Genomic DNA, 15,282 nt, shown 5'->3' with positions numbered 1-15,282 from the left:
CGCTAATACCTCCCCTAGCAATACGCGGAGGTTCTCAAGCTTAAATTTAAAATTAGAAATCTCTGAATCCAGTCTGCCTGGATCAGATCCGTCACCCACAGAATGAAGCTCTCCGTCCTCATGTTCTGCAAATTGTGACGCAGTATCGGACATGGCTCTCCCATTATCAGCGCGCTCTGTCCTTAACCCAGAGCAATCGCGCTTGCCTCTTAATTCTGGCAATTTAGATAATACTTCTGTCATAACAGTAGCCATGTCTTGCAAAGTGATTTGTATGGGCCTCTCTGATGTACTTGGCGCCTTTAAACATAGTGAACAAAAAGATTAATCTGTGTCAGACATGTTTAAACAGACTAGCAATGCGACTAGCAAGCTTGGAAAATACTTTCAAATAAATTTACAAGCAATATAAAAAACGCTACTGCGCCTTTAAGAAGCACAAAAAGCTGTCACAGTTGAAATAACAATGAACCAAATTAGTTATAGCAACCAAATTTTCACAGTAAGTGTATTAAGTTAGCAAAGGATTGCACCCACCAGCAAAAGGATGATTAACCCCTAAATACCCAAAAACGGATAACAATTATATAATTAACGTTTTTATCACAGTCAAACACACTGTCACAGGTCTGCTGTGACTGATTACCTCCCTCAAAAAGAATTTTGAAGACCCCTGAGCTCTGTAGAGACATCCTGGATCATGGAGGATGAATTAGGAAGATTGTGACTGAATTTTTACTGCGCAAAAAAGCGCTAAAATAGGCCCCTCCCACCCATATTACAACAGTGGGGAAGCTCAGTAAACTGTTTCTATGCAGAAACAAAGATAGCCATGTGGTAAAAATCATGCCCAATAAGTTTTATCACCAAGTACCTCACAAAAAACGATTAACATGCTAGTAAACGTTTTGAACATATATTTTAAAAACTATGAAGTGTTATTAATAAGCCTGCTACCAGTCGCTTTTACTGCAGTGAAGGCTCATACATTACTTCAGTACTAAAAGTATTTTCTGAGTCAAATTCTATTCCCTAGAAAAATACTTCAGTGTACACACACTCATCAGCCTAATACCAGTAGCTACCACTGCATTTAAGGCTGAACTTACACTACATTGGTATTAGCAGTATTTTCTCAGTCAATTCCATTCCTTAGAAAAATAATTTACTGCACATACCTCCTTTGCAGGGGGGCCCTGCATGCTATTCCCCTGTTCTGAAGTTACCTCACTCCTCAGAATGTATGAGAACAGCCAGTGGATCTTAGTTACGTCTGCTAAGATCATAGAAAACGCAGGCAGATTCTTCTTCTAATGCTGCCTGAGAACAAACAGCACACTCCGGTGCCATTTAAAATAACAAACTTTTGATTGAAGAAATAAACTAAGTTTAAAAACACCACAGACCTCTCACAACGACCTATCTTTAGTTAGGTTGCAAGAGAATGACTGGATATGACATGTGAGGGGAGGAGCTATATAGCAGCTCTGCTTGGGTGATCCTCTTGCAACTTCCTGTTGGGGAAGAGATATAATCCCATAAGTAATGGATGACCCGTGGACTGACTACACTTAACAAGAGAAATAAGGTATTTCTGAAAACTAAAGTTATATTTGGTCTTCTTTAAAAGAAAAAAATCTGATATGTGTGGATACCTCACAGAAAAAAAGTTGTCTTACAATTTTCATAATGGCTTGATCGCAATCTATCAGGATTGGCGATTTGGGATCTTTTTTTAAACCATAAAGGTATTCTCTATGCAAAACACTTATATTATTTTTATTACTAGATTTTAACATTCTTTAAACTGTGATTCATGACCCGCTGCCTTGCTACTTTGTATCTTCCTAAGATTGTGCTTTTCTGACTGGCTTTTTGAAGGGGAAAGACCTCCATGCACGCTAAGTCCAAACTCGTTCACAAAACTACCTTTCAAAGTGAGTGCAACTACATTACTGAACTTGTAATATGGAACGAACAATGGTGACCATAAGTTCAGTAATGCACCATGAAAGGCACTCTTGTGAAGCAATTAGCAGTGGTGCGGATGGAAACAGATAGCAATACTTAACTATGAAAATCTCAAATTTAAAACACAATTTTAATAACACCTGTACGGTTAGTGACTGTGAGGTAGTTAGGGTGTGTGGAGCATGCAGGAACAGATACACAGAACAATGAAAGTCTTTTTTATATCTTTACTGATTGATAAGCAAAAGAACATCTGTAATTGAGATTGAAGATCAAAGAAACAGCAAGTTCGAATATAGACTTATGCAAAACACTGAAGTTCAATAAAAGGTTCAGAATACTTTAATTAGTTTACAGTAACTAAGTCCAATGTGCAATGGTGTTTAAATTGAACAGTGAAGGGTGAGGATGTCACAGAATACCTGGTAGATAAAGCAGGCACATCTAGTGACAGAAAAGCAGACTCAGGTTTCTCAGCAGACACACCATTTATTGAGGTTGGTGTCCTGAAGTGACTACATAAGTATGCCCATCATGCCATGATATGTATGGCAGTCATATGGTTAATCAGTGTTGAGGACGTATTCTGATGACAATAGGTCAATTTCACACATGCAAATGAGTACAGGTAGAAACTCCTTTTTCAAACTGCTTGGGACTGAAAAAGGTCTGGATTTTTAAATATTTGCATCTGTAAAATGGGACAGTTTGGAGAGGGAATAGGACCAAGTGTAAACAACAATATCTTATGTTACTTAATATTTACATGACATAATACAGTTTATAAATATAACCTAAATGTAGTTTTTTAATGTAGTTTTTTTTTATCAGTTTATTACTTGTGTATACATAGTACCATGATAAAGATAGTACAGTACTGTAATCAGTAAGGTAATATTTATATGTCATTATACAGCTTATACATGTAACCTAAAGATAGTTTTATATCAGTTTATTACTTGTGTATACATAGTACCATGATAAAAATAGTACAGTACTGTAATCAGTAAGGTAATATTTATATGTCATTATACAGCTTAAACATGTAACCTAAAGTTAGTTTTATATCAGTTTATTACTTTTGTATACATAGTACCATGATAAAGATATTACAGTACTGTAATCAGTAAGGTAATATTTACATGTAAATTATACAGCTTATACATGTAACCTAAAGGTAGTTTATATCAGTTTATTACTTTGTATACATAGTACCACGATAAAGATAGTACAGTACTGTAATCATACGGTAATATTTATATGTCATTATACAGCTTATACATGTAACCTAAAGGTAGTTTTATATCAGTTTATTACTTTTGTATACATAGTACCATGATAAAGATAGTACAGTACTTTAATCAGTAAGGTAATATTTATATATCATTATACAGCTTATACATGTAACCTAAAGGTAGTTTTATATCAGTTTATTACTTTTGTATATATAGTACCATGATAAAGATAGTACAGTACTTTAATCAGTAAGGTAATATTTATATATCATTATACAGCTTATACATGTAACCTAAAGGTAGTTTTATATCAGTTTATTACTTTTGTATATATAGTACCATGATAAAGATAGTACAGTACTGTAATCAGTAAGGTAATATTTATATGTCATTATACAGCTTATACGTGTAACCTAAAGGTAGTTTTATATTAGTTTATTACTTTGTATACATAGTACCATGATAAAGATAGTACCATACTGTAATCAGACAGATAATATTTATATGTCACTATACAGCTTATACATGTAACCTAAAGGTAGTTTTATATCAGTTTATTACTTGTGTATACATAGTACCATGATAAAGATAGTACAGTACTGTAGTCAGACAGATAATATTTATGTCACTATACAGCTTATACATGTAACCTAAAGGTAGTTTTATATCAGTTTATTACTTGTGTATACATAGTACCATGATAAAGATAGTACAGTACTGTAATCAGACAGTAATATTTATATATCATTATACAGCTTATACATGTAACCTAAAGGTAGTTTTATATCAGTTTATTACTTGTGTATACATAGTACCATGATAAAGATAGTACAGTACTGTAATCAGTAAGGTAATATTTATATGTCATTATACAGCTTATACATGTAACCTAAAGGTAATTTTATATCAGTTTATTACTTTTGTATACATAGTACCATGATAAAGATAGTACAGTACTGTAATCAGACAGGTAATATTTATATGTCATTATACAGCTTATACATGTAACCTAAAGGTAGTTTTATATCAGTTTATTACTTTGTATACATAGTACCATGATAAAGATAGTACAGTACTGTAATCAGACAGGTAATATTTATATGTCATTATACAGCTTATACATGTAACCTAAAGGTAGTTTTATATCAGTTTATTACTTGTGTATACATAGTACCATGATAAAGATAGTACAGTACTGTAATCAGTAAGGTAATATTTATATGTCATTATACAGCTTATACATGTAACCTAAAGGTAGTTTTATATCAGCTTATTACTTTTGTATACATAGTACCATGATAAAGATAGTACAGTACTGTAATCAGTAAGGTAATATTTATATGTCATTATACAGCTTATACATGTAACCTAAAGGTAGTTTTATATCAGTTTATTACTTTTGTATACATAGTACCATGATAAAGATAGTACAGTACTGTAATCACACAGGTAATATTTATATGTCATTATACAGCTTATACATGTAACCTAAAGGTAGTTTTATATCAGTTTATTAATTTTGTATATATAGTACAATGATAAAGATAGTACAGTACTGTAATCAGACAGGTAATATTTATATTTCATTATATAGCTTATACATGTAACCTAAAGGTAGTTTTATATCAGTTTATTACTTTTGTATACATAGTACCAAAATAATGATAGTACAGTACTGTAATCATTAAGGTAATATTTATATGTCATTATACAGCTTATACATGTAACCTAAAGGTAGTTTTATATCAGTTTATTACTTCTGTATACATAGTACCGTACCATGATAAAGATAGTACAGTACTGTAATCAGACAGGTAATATTTATATGTCATTATACAGCTTATATATGTAACCTAAAGGTAGTTTTATATCAGTTTATTACTTTTGTATACATAGTACCATGATAAAGATAGTACAGTACTGTAATCAGTAAGGCAATATTTATATGTCATTATACAGCTTATACATGTAACCTAAAGGTAGTTTTATATCAGTTCATTACTTTGTATACATAGTACCATGATAAAGATAGTACAGTACTGTAATCAGACAGTAATATTTATGTCATTATACAGCTTATACATGTAACCTAAAGGTAGTTTTATATCAGTTTATTACTTTTGTATACATAGTACCATGATAAAGATAGTATAGTACTGTAATCAGACAGGTAATATTTATGTCATTATACAGCTTATATATGTAACCTAAAGGTAGTTTTATATCAGTTTATTACTTTTGTATACATAGTACCATGATAAAGATAGTACAGTACTGTAATCAGTAAGGTAATATTTATATGTCATTATACAGCTTATACATGTAACCTAAAGGTAGTTTTATATCAGTTTATTACTTTGTATACATAGTACCATGATAAAGATAGTACAGTACTGTAATCAGACAGTAATATTTATGTCATTATACAGCTTATACATGTAACCTAAAGGTAGTTTTATATCAGTTTATTACTTTTGTATACATAGTACCATGATAAAGATAGTATAGTACTGTAATCAGACAGGTAATATTTATGTCATTATACAGCTTATATATGTAACCTAAAGGTAGTTTTATATCAGTTTATTACTTTTGTATACATAGTACCATGATAAAGACAGTACAGTACTGTAATCAGTAAGGTAATATTTATGTCATTATACATCTTATACATGTAACCTAAAGGTAGTTTATATCAGTTTATTACTTTTGTATACATAGTACCATGATAAAGATAGTACAGTACTGTAATCAGACAGGTAATATTTATATGTCATTATACAGCTTATACATGTAACCTAAAGGTAGTTTTATATCAGTTTATTACTTGTGTATACATAGTACCATGATACAGATAGTACAGTACTGTAATCAGTAAGGTAATATTTATATGTCATTATACAGCTTATACATGTAACCAAAAGGTAGTTTATATCAGTTTATTACTTTTGTATACATAGTACCATGATAAAGATTGTACAGTACTGTAATCAGTAAGGTAATATTTATATGTCATTATACAGCTTATACATGTAACCTAAAGGTAGTTTTATATCAGTTTATTACTTTTGTATACATAGTACCATGATAAAGATTGTACAGTACTGTAATCAGTAAGGTAATATTTATATGTCATTATACAGCTTATACATGTAACCTAAAGGTAGTTTTATATCAGTTTATTACTTTGTATACATAGTACCATGATAAAGATAGTACAGTACTGTAATCAGTAAGGTAATATTTATATGTCATTATACAGCTTATACATGTAACCTAAAGGTAGTTTTATATCAGTTTATTACTTTGTATACATAGTACCATGATAAAGATAGTACTGTACTGTAATCTGTAAGGTAATATTTATATGTCATTATACAGCTTATACATGTAACCTAAAGGTAGTTTTATATCAGTTTATTACTTTTGTATACATAGTACCATGATAAAGATAGTACAGTACTGTAAACAGACAGGTAATATTTATATGTCATTATACAGCTTATACATGTAACATAAAGGTAGTTTTATATCAGTTTATTACTTCTGTATACATAGTACCATGATAAAGATTGTACAGTACTGTAATCAGTAAGGTAATATTTATATGTTATTATACAGCTTATACATGTAACCTAAAGGTAGTTTTATATCAGTTTATTACTTTTGTATACATAGTACCATGATAAATATAGTACAGTACTATAATCAGACAGGTAATATTTATATGTCATTATACAGCTTATACATGTAACCTAAAGGTAGTTTTATATCAGTTTATTACTTTTGTATACATAGTACCATGATAAAGATAGTACAGTACTGTAATCAGACAGGTAATATTTATATGTTATTATACAGCTTATACATGTAACCTAAAGGTAGTTTTATATCAGTTTATTACTTTTGTATACATAGTACCATGATAAAGATAGTACAGTACTGTAATCAGTAAGTAATATTTATATGTTATTATACAGCTTATACATGTAACCTAAAGGTAGTTTTATATCAGTTTATTACTTCTGTATACATAGTACCATGATAAAGATAGTACAGTACTGTAATCAGTAAGGTAATATTTATATGTTATTATACAGCTTATACATGTAACCTAAAGGTAGTTTTATATCAGTTTATTACTTTTGTATACATAGTACCATGATAAATATAGTACAGTACTATAATCAGACAGGTAATATTTATATGTCATTATACAGCTTATACATGTAACCTAAATGTATTTTTATATCAGTTTATTACTTTTGTATACATAGTACCATGATAAGGATAGTACAGTACTGTAATCAGTAAGGTAATATTTATATGTCATTATACAGCTTATACATGTAACCTAAAGGTAGTTTTATATCAGTTTATTACTTTTGTATACATAGTACCATGATAAAGATAGTACAGTACTGTAATCAGTAAGTAATATTTATATGTTATTATACAGCTTATACATGTAACCTAAAGGTAGTTTTATATCAGTTTATTACTTCTGTATACATAGTACCATGATAAAGATAGTACAGTACTGTAATCAGTAAGGTAATATTTATATGTTATTATACAGCTTATACATGTAACCTAAAGGTAGTTTTATATCAGTTTATTACTTTTGTATACATAGTACCATGATAAATATAGTACAGTACTATAATCAGACAGGTAATATTTATATGTCATTATACAGCTTATACATGTAACCTAAATGTATTTTTATATCAGTTTATTACTTTTGTATACATAGTACCATGATAAGGATAGTACAGTACTGTAATCAGTAAGGTAATATTTATATGTCATTATACAGCTTATACATGTAACCTAAAGGTAGTTTTATATCAGTTTATTACTTTTGTATACATAGTACCATGATAAAGATAGTGCAGTACTGTAATCAGTAGGTAATATTTATATGTCATTATACAGCTTATACATGTAACCTAAAGGTAGTTTTATATCAGTTTATTACTTTTGTATACATAGTACCATGCTAAATATAGTACAGTACTGTAATCATACAGGTAATATTTATGTCATTATATAGCTTATACATGTAACCTAAAGGTAGTTTTATATCAGTTTATTACTTTTGTATACATAGTACCATGATAAATATAGTACTGTACTGTAATCAGTAAGGTAATATTTATATGTCATTATACAGCTTATACATGTAACCTAAAGGTAGTTTTATATCAGTTTATTACTTTTGTATACATAGTACCATGATAAAGATAGTACAGTACTGTAATCAGTAAGATTATATTTATATATCATTATACAGCTTATACATGTAACCTAAAGGTATTTTTATATCAGTTTATTACTTTTGTATACATAGTACCATGATAAAGATAGTACAGTACTGTAATCAGTAAGGTAATATTTATATGTCATTATACAGCTTATACATGTAACCTAAAGGTAGTTTTATATCAGTTTATTACTTTTGTATACATAGTACCATGATAAAGATAGTACAGTACTGTAATCAGTAAGTAATATTTATATGTCATTATACAGCTTATACATGACCTAAAGGTAGTTTTATATCAGTGTATTACTTTGTATACATAGTACCATGATAAAGATAGTACAATACTGTAATCAGTAAGGTAATATTTATGTCATTATACAGCTTATACATGTAACCTAAAGGTAGTTTTATATCAGTTTATTACTTTTGTATACATAGTACCATGATAAAGATAGTACAGTACTATAATCAGTAAGGTAATATTTATATGTCACTATACAGCTTATACATGTAACCTAAAGGTAGTTTTATATCAGTTTATTACTTTATATACATAGTACCATGATAAAGATAGTACAGTACTGTAATCAGACAGGTATTATTTATATGTCATTATACAGCTTATACATGTAACCTAAAGGTAGTTTTATATCGGTTTATTACTTATGTATACATAGTACCATGATAAAGATAGTACAGTACTGTAATCAGTAAGGTAATATTTATATGTCATTATACAGCTTATACATGTAACCTAAAGGTAGTTTTATATCAGTTTATTACTTTTGTATACATAGTACCATGATAAAGATAGTACAGTACTGTAATCAGTAAGGTAATATTTATATGTCATTATACAGCTTATACATGTAACCTAAAGGTAGTTTTATATCAGTTTATTACTTTTGTATACATAGTACCATGATAAAGATAGTACAGTACTGTAATCAGTAAGGTAATATTTATGTGTCATTATACAGCTTATACATGTAACCTAAAGGTAGTTTTATATCAGTTTATTACTTGTGTATACATAGTACCATGATAAAGATAGTACAGTACTGTAATCAGTAAGGTAATATTTATGTCATTATACAGCTTATACATGTAACCTAAAGGTAGTTTTATATCAGTTTATTACTTTTGTATACATAGTACCATGATAAAGATAGTACAGTACTGTAATCAGTAATGTAATATTTATATGTCATTATACAGCTTATACATGTAGCCTAAAGGTAGTTTTATATCAGTTTATTACTTTTGTATACATAGTACCATGATAAAGATAGTACAGTACTGTAATCAGACAGGTAATATTTATATGTCATTATACAGCTTATACATGTAACCTAAAGGTAGTTTTATATCAGTTTATTACTTTTGTATACATAGTACCATGATAAAGATAGTACAGTACTGTAATCAGACAGGTAATATCTATGTCATTATACAGCTTATACATGTAACCTAAAGGTAGTTTTATATCAGTTTATTACTTGTGTATACATAGTACCATGATAAAGATAGTACAGTACTGTAATCAGACAGGTAATATTTATATGTCATTATCCAGCTTATACATGTAACCTAAAGGTAGTTTTATATCAGTTTATTACTTTGTATACATAGTACCATGATAAAGATAGTACAGTACTGTAATCAGTAAGTAATATTTATATGTCATCATACAGCTTGTACATGTAACCTAAAGGTAGTTTTATATCAGTTTATTACTTTGTATACATAGTACCATGATAAAGATAGTACAGTACTGTAATCAGTAGGTAATATTTATATGTCATTATCCAGCTTATACATGTAACCTAAAGGTAGTTTTATATCAGTTTATTACTTTGTATACATAGTACCATGATAAAGATAGTACAGTACTGTAATCAGACAGGTAATATTTATGTGTCATTATACAGCTTATACATGTAACCTAAAGGTAGTTTTATATCAGTTTATTACTTTTGTATACATAGTACCATGATAAAGATAGTACAGTACTGTAATCAGTAAGGTAATATTTATATGTCATTATACAGCTTATACATATAACCTATAGGTAGTTTTATATCAGTTTATTACTTTTGTATACATAGTACCATGATAAAGATAGTACAGTACTGTAATCAGTAAGTAATATTTATATGTCATTATACAGCTTATACATGTAACCTAAAGGTAGTTTATATCAGTTTATCACTTTGTATACATAGTACCATGATAAAGATAGTACAGTACTGTAATAAGACAGGTAATATTTATATGTCATTATACAGCTTATACATGTAACCTAAAGGTAGTTTTATATCAGTTTATTACTTTTGTATACATAGTGCCATGATAAAGATAGTACAGTACTGTAATCATACAGGTAATATTTATGTCATTATATAGCTTATACATGTAACCTAAAGGTAGTTTTATATCAGTTTATTACTTGTGTATACATAGTACCATGATAAAGATAGTACAGTACTGTAATCAGACAGGTAATATTTATATGTCATTATACAGCTTATACATGTAACCTAAAGGTAGTTTTATATCAGTTTATTACTTTGTATACATAGTACCATCATAAAGATAGTACAGTACTGTAATCAGTAAGGTAATATTTATATGTCATTATACAGCTTATACATGTAACCTAAAGGTAGTTTTATATCAGTTTATTACTTTTGTATACATAGTGCCATGATAAAGATAGTACAGTACTGTAATCAGACAGATAATATTTATATGTCATTATACAGCTTATACATGTAACCTAAAGGTAGTTTTATATCAGTTTATTACTTTTGCATACATAGTACCATGATAAAGATAGTACAGTACTGTAATCAGTAAGGTAATATTTATATGTCATTATACAGCTTATACATGTAACCGAAAGGTAGTTTTATATCAGTTTATTACTTTTGTATATATAGTACAATGATAAAGACAGTACAGTACTGTAATCAGACAGGTAATATTTATATGTCATTATACAGCTTATACATGTAACCTAAAGGTAGTTTTATATCAGTTTATTACTTTTGTATATATAGTACAATGATAAAGACAGTACAGTACTGTAATCAGACAGGTAATATTTGTTATTTTACATAATTATAGACTATTATTTGCATTTTAGAACAAAAACCAAACCCAACAAAGGCAGAAAAGAGTGTGACTTACAGGCAGAGACAATTTAGATTTTTTTTAAAAAGATTAAATTAAAAACTTTGGATTTTGGAATTCCAGATTTGGGGATGTGTATCTGTATTTTCCTCTTAGTGAAGAAAGGGATTACATATATAGATCATTCTTGTAACCTTAAGAGGTGTGAATGGGCTATTGTATGTTTTAGTTACATACGAAAAGTCCTTTTTGGGAGCTTTTCAGTTCAAACCTCATTTGGGACAGTGGGGTTTTAATAGATGAAACTATACAGCATTGTGATCACTAGAGAAACTTGGCTCCCCAATTTGGTTGGAAAGCAAAAAACCTTTTTGGGAGCGAATCTCCCAAAGATTGTAATTAACCACAGTGTTAGATATCACCCCACCCCAATACTATTGTAAGATATGCATCTTTGATATATAATATTGATACAGGTAGTGTCTGTGCAGGGGGTGTGTAGGATGCATGCATGTAAGTTAAAAATGTTAAAAGAGTGAAAAGTTAGTAGCTAGATGAAATAGTAGCAAAAACGCGTTGTTTCTTTTTAATTGTTTTTATTAAACTTCTTTAAACATTTATAGGAGTTGATTTTTTACTATACTGGTTTATAATACTTCCTATTGGAAACACATAGGAATGTTCAAGTTTCCATGTTTTAGGAAGCAGTTTCCTGGAAGTGGTCATTGGTGTGGACAAAGTGACCTTAGTCCAGCTTTATGTATGTGCTTTTGTGAGAATATTGGCTTGTAAATTCAATAACCTTTTCCTAGTGTGCTGTGAAATACTTACTCTGCACTTTGAATTCTGAATAAGCAGTAGATTTTTTTTCTGACAAATTTCAAAATCTACATCAATTTTCCATTATGTGACAGCCATTATCCAATCACAGACTCATAAACGTATACACTGCAAACTCTTGCACATGCTCAGTAGTAGCTGGTGCCTTAGAAAGTGTGCATATATAAAAAAATGATAATGGAAGTAAATTGCTAAGTCACTTAAAACTGCATGCTCTATCTGAATAATGAAATTTTTATTTCAACGTTAGTGGCCCTTTAAATGTACAAGGTAACAACTGATGCACATAGCTAGAAGAAAGAAAACAGCTTGTAATATTCAAGGATGAAAGTGCCTGAGAACAGGAATAAAAGGAATTCCGCAGGAGAGTCAGTGACACCTTTTAAACTTTGTGAGTAGGTGTAAGGCTGATCTCATTTGTGAATTGGTTTCTACTGTGGGTGAAGGATTAGAAGTGTGCTTAGAATAAGAAAATCTTTTAAGTCGATAGAAGAAAGAAGTTTGATTCATTGGTAAATGATGTCATTTTTATGTGCTATGATAATCAGCTTACAATTGAAAGGAACCTTGGAGTGATGCATTAGGTTTTATAGTACAGCAATAACGCAAGCTTTGTTTTCTTAAATATTCATTTAAATTAAGAGTACCCTATTTCTGCAGCCTTTAGTTGCAGAATTCGCCCCTTTCAAGTGGGCTGCAGGAGATTTAGCCAATAGAAAGCCATAGCACCAAAGCTATTATCCTCAATGGAAGTGTGCTTTTTGCACATACAGAAGTTAAACTTCCATGATTTAGATAGAGCATACAATTTTAAACAACTTTCCAATTTGCTTTTATCATCAAAATTACTTTGTTCTTTCGGTATTCTTTGATGAAAGCTAAACCTAGGTAGGCTTATTGGCTGATTTCTAAGCCATTGAAGGCCGTCTCTTATCTCAGTGCATTTTACAGTTTTTTACAGCTAGAAATTGCTAGTTCATGGGTGCCCTATACAAAACATTGTGCTCACTCCTGTGGAGTTACCTAGGAGTCAGCACTGATTGGCTGAAATTCAAGTCTGTCAAAAGAAATTAAATAAGGGGGCAGTTTGCAGAGGCTTAGATACAAGGTAATCACAGAGGTAAAAAGTATATTAATATAACTGAGATAAGGAGCAGTCTGCAGAGGCTTAGATACAAGGTAATCACAGAGGTAAAACGTATATTAATATAACTGAGATAAGGAGCAGTCTGCAGAAGCTTAGATACAAGGTAATCGCAGAGGTAAAAAGTATATTAATATAACTGAGATAAGGGGGCTTTCAGAAGAGGCTTAGATACAAGGTAATCACAGAGGTAAAAAGTATATTAATATAACCGTGTTGGTTATGCAAAACTGGGGAAAGGATAATAAAAGGGATTATCTATCTTTTTAAACAATAAAAACTCTGCAGTAGACTGTATATTTGCAATTACAGTATACAGGTGGCCCTCGTTTTACAACGGTTCAATTTGCACCGTTTCAGAATAACAACCTTTTTTTCCAGTCATGTGACTGCTATTGAAAAGCATTGAGAAGCAGTGCATTTATTAAAATAGCCAGTAGGTGGAGCTGTCCGCTTGTGTTTCAGCAAAGCCAAGCAAGCTGAAATTAATCAGTTTAACCAGACCTGAGCTATCGAGCAGATATCAAAGGAACAAGATCTTTCTGTCTATAAATCAGTCCAGATTGGAATGCATAGAAAGAACTGTTTGCAGAAAAATGCAAGTGAAGTCTGTGTTGTGTGATTATTTTATTAGGTTTATAATGCTGTTTAGCAAATGCTTTTGCTCATTTAACTTAGTTTAATTATATATTCTGTGTTGTGTGATTATTTTATTAGGTTTATAATGCTGTCTAGCATTTAAAGTCTTCATTTCAAAGCTTTAAATATAATGTATTAAGTGTTACTTATGACAATCTTGAGAGGGGCCTGGAACCTATCTCCCTCACTTCCCATTGACTTACATTATAAACTGGGTTTCAGTTTACAACGGTTTCGATTTACAACCATTCCTTCTGGAACCTAACCCCGGCGTAAACTGAGGGCTACCTGTATAGCATAATGCCAGGCTTACATGAACAAAACAAAAAAAAGAAATATTAACATAGTTTTAGACAGTCAAAAAAGTCCTATGATGTATTCTTCATAGCCCTCCTTTCAAGCACTGTGTTTTTTTGTTTTGTTTTTTTAACGTATCACAGGCTGTGCAATCAGAGTCCACATAATCAGTCCACCTCATTGAAGCACGATTCCATGCTAGATTCTAGAGCATGATAGGGGGGGGGCTGCCTAATAATATAGTTTAAAGTTGTTGTTTTTTTAATTAAGCCTGATATTACTCTATACAGTTGCATACATACTGCACAATTTATATATATATAAAAATAAAAAAGTTACTATCCCTTTAAGTATATATAGATAAATCATAATAAAAATTACTGCTTTACATATTTTTTAAAGTTAGGAATCTATTGAATAATAGCATTTTTATATACAATTCAAATGATATAATACTTAAGTATATATGGATAATAATAAAAATAAATGATGTTTTAAAATCTTAAAAAAAAAAAAAATCTTATAAAGTATGCAAATTAAATATATAAATTAACAATTAATTATAATTATGTTGAACATTATATTATTATATAGGACGGCATAGATCCCAGGTGATTTTTCCGACTAGACAGTACCATTTACTATACTGGGGTCCAGTAATGGTTTGGGTGTACATCTTAGTATCTTTTAGTGTATATGCATGCGCTTTTTATTTACAGATATATGGGTGCAAGTCACTGGATAATTTTTTT

The sequence above is a fragment of the Bombina bombina genome, chromosome 12, assembly GCF_027579735.1.
Source record: "Bombina bombina isolate aBomBom1 chromosome 12, aBomBom1.pri, whole genome shotgun sequence".
NCBI classification, from domain to species: Eukaryota; Metazoa; Chordata; class Amphibia; order Anura; family Bombinatoridae; genus Bombina; species Bombina bombina.
Note: the sequence above shows the minus strand (reverse complement) of the source record.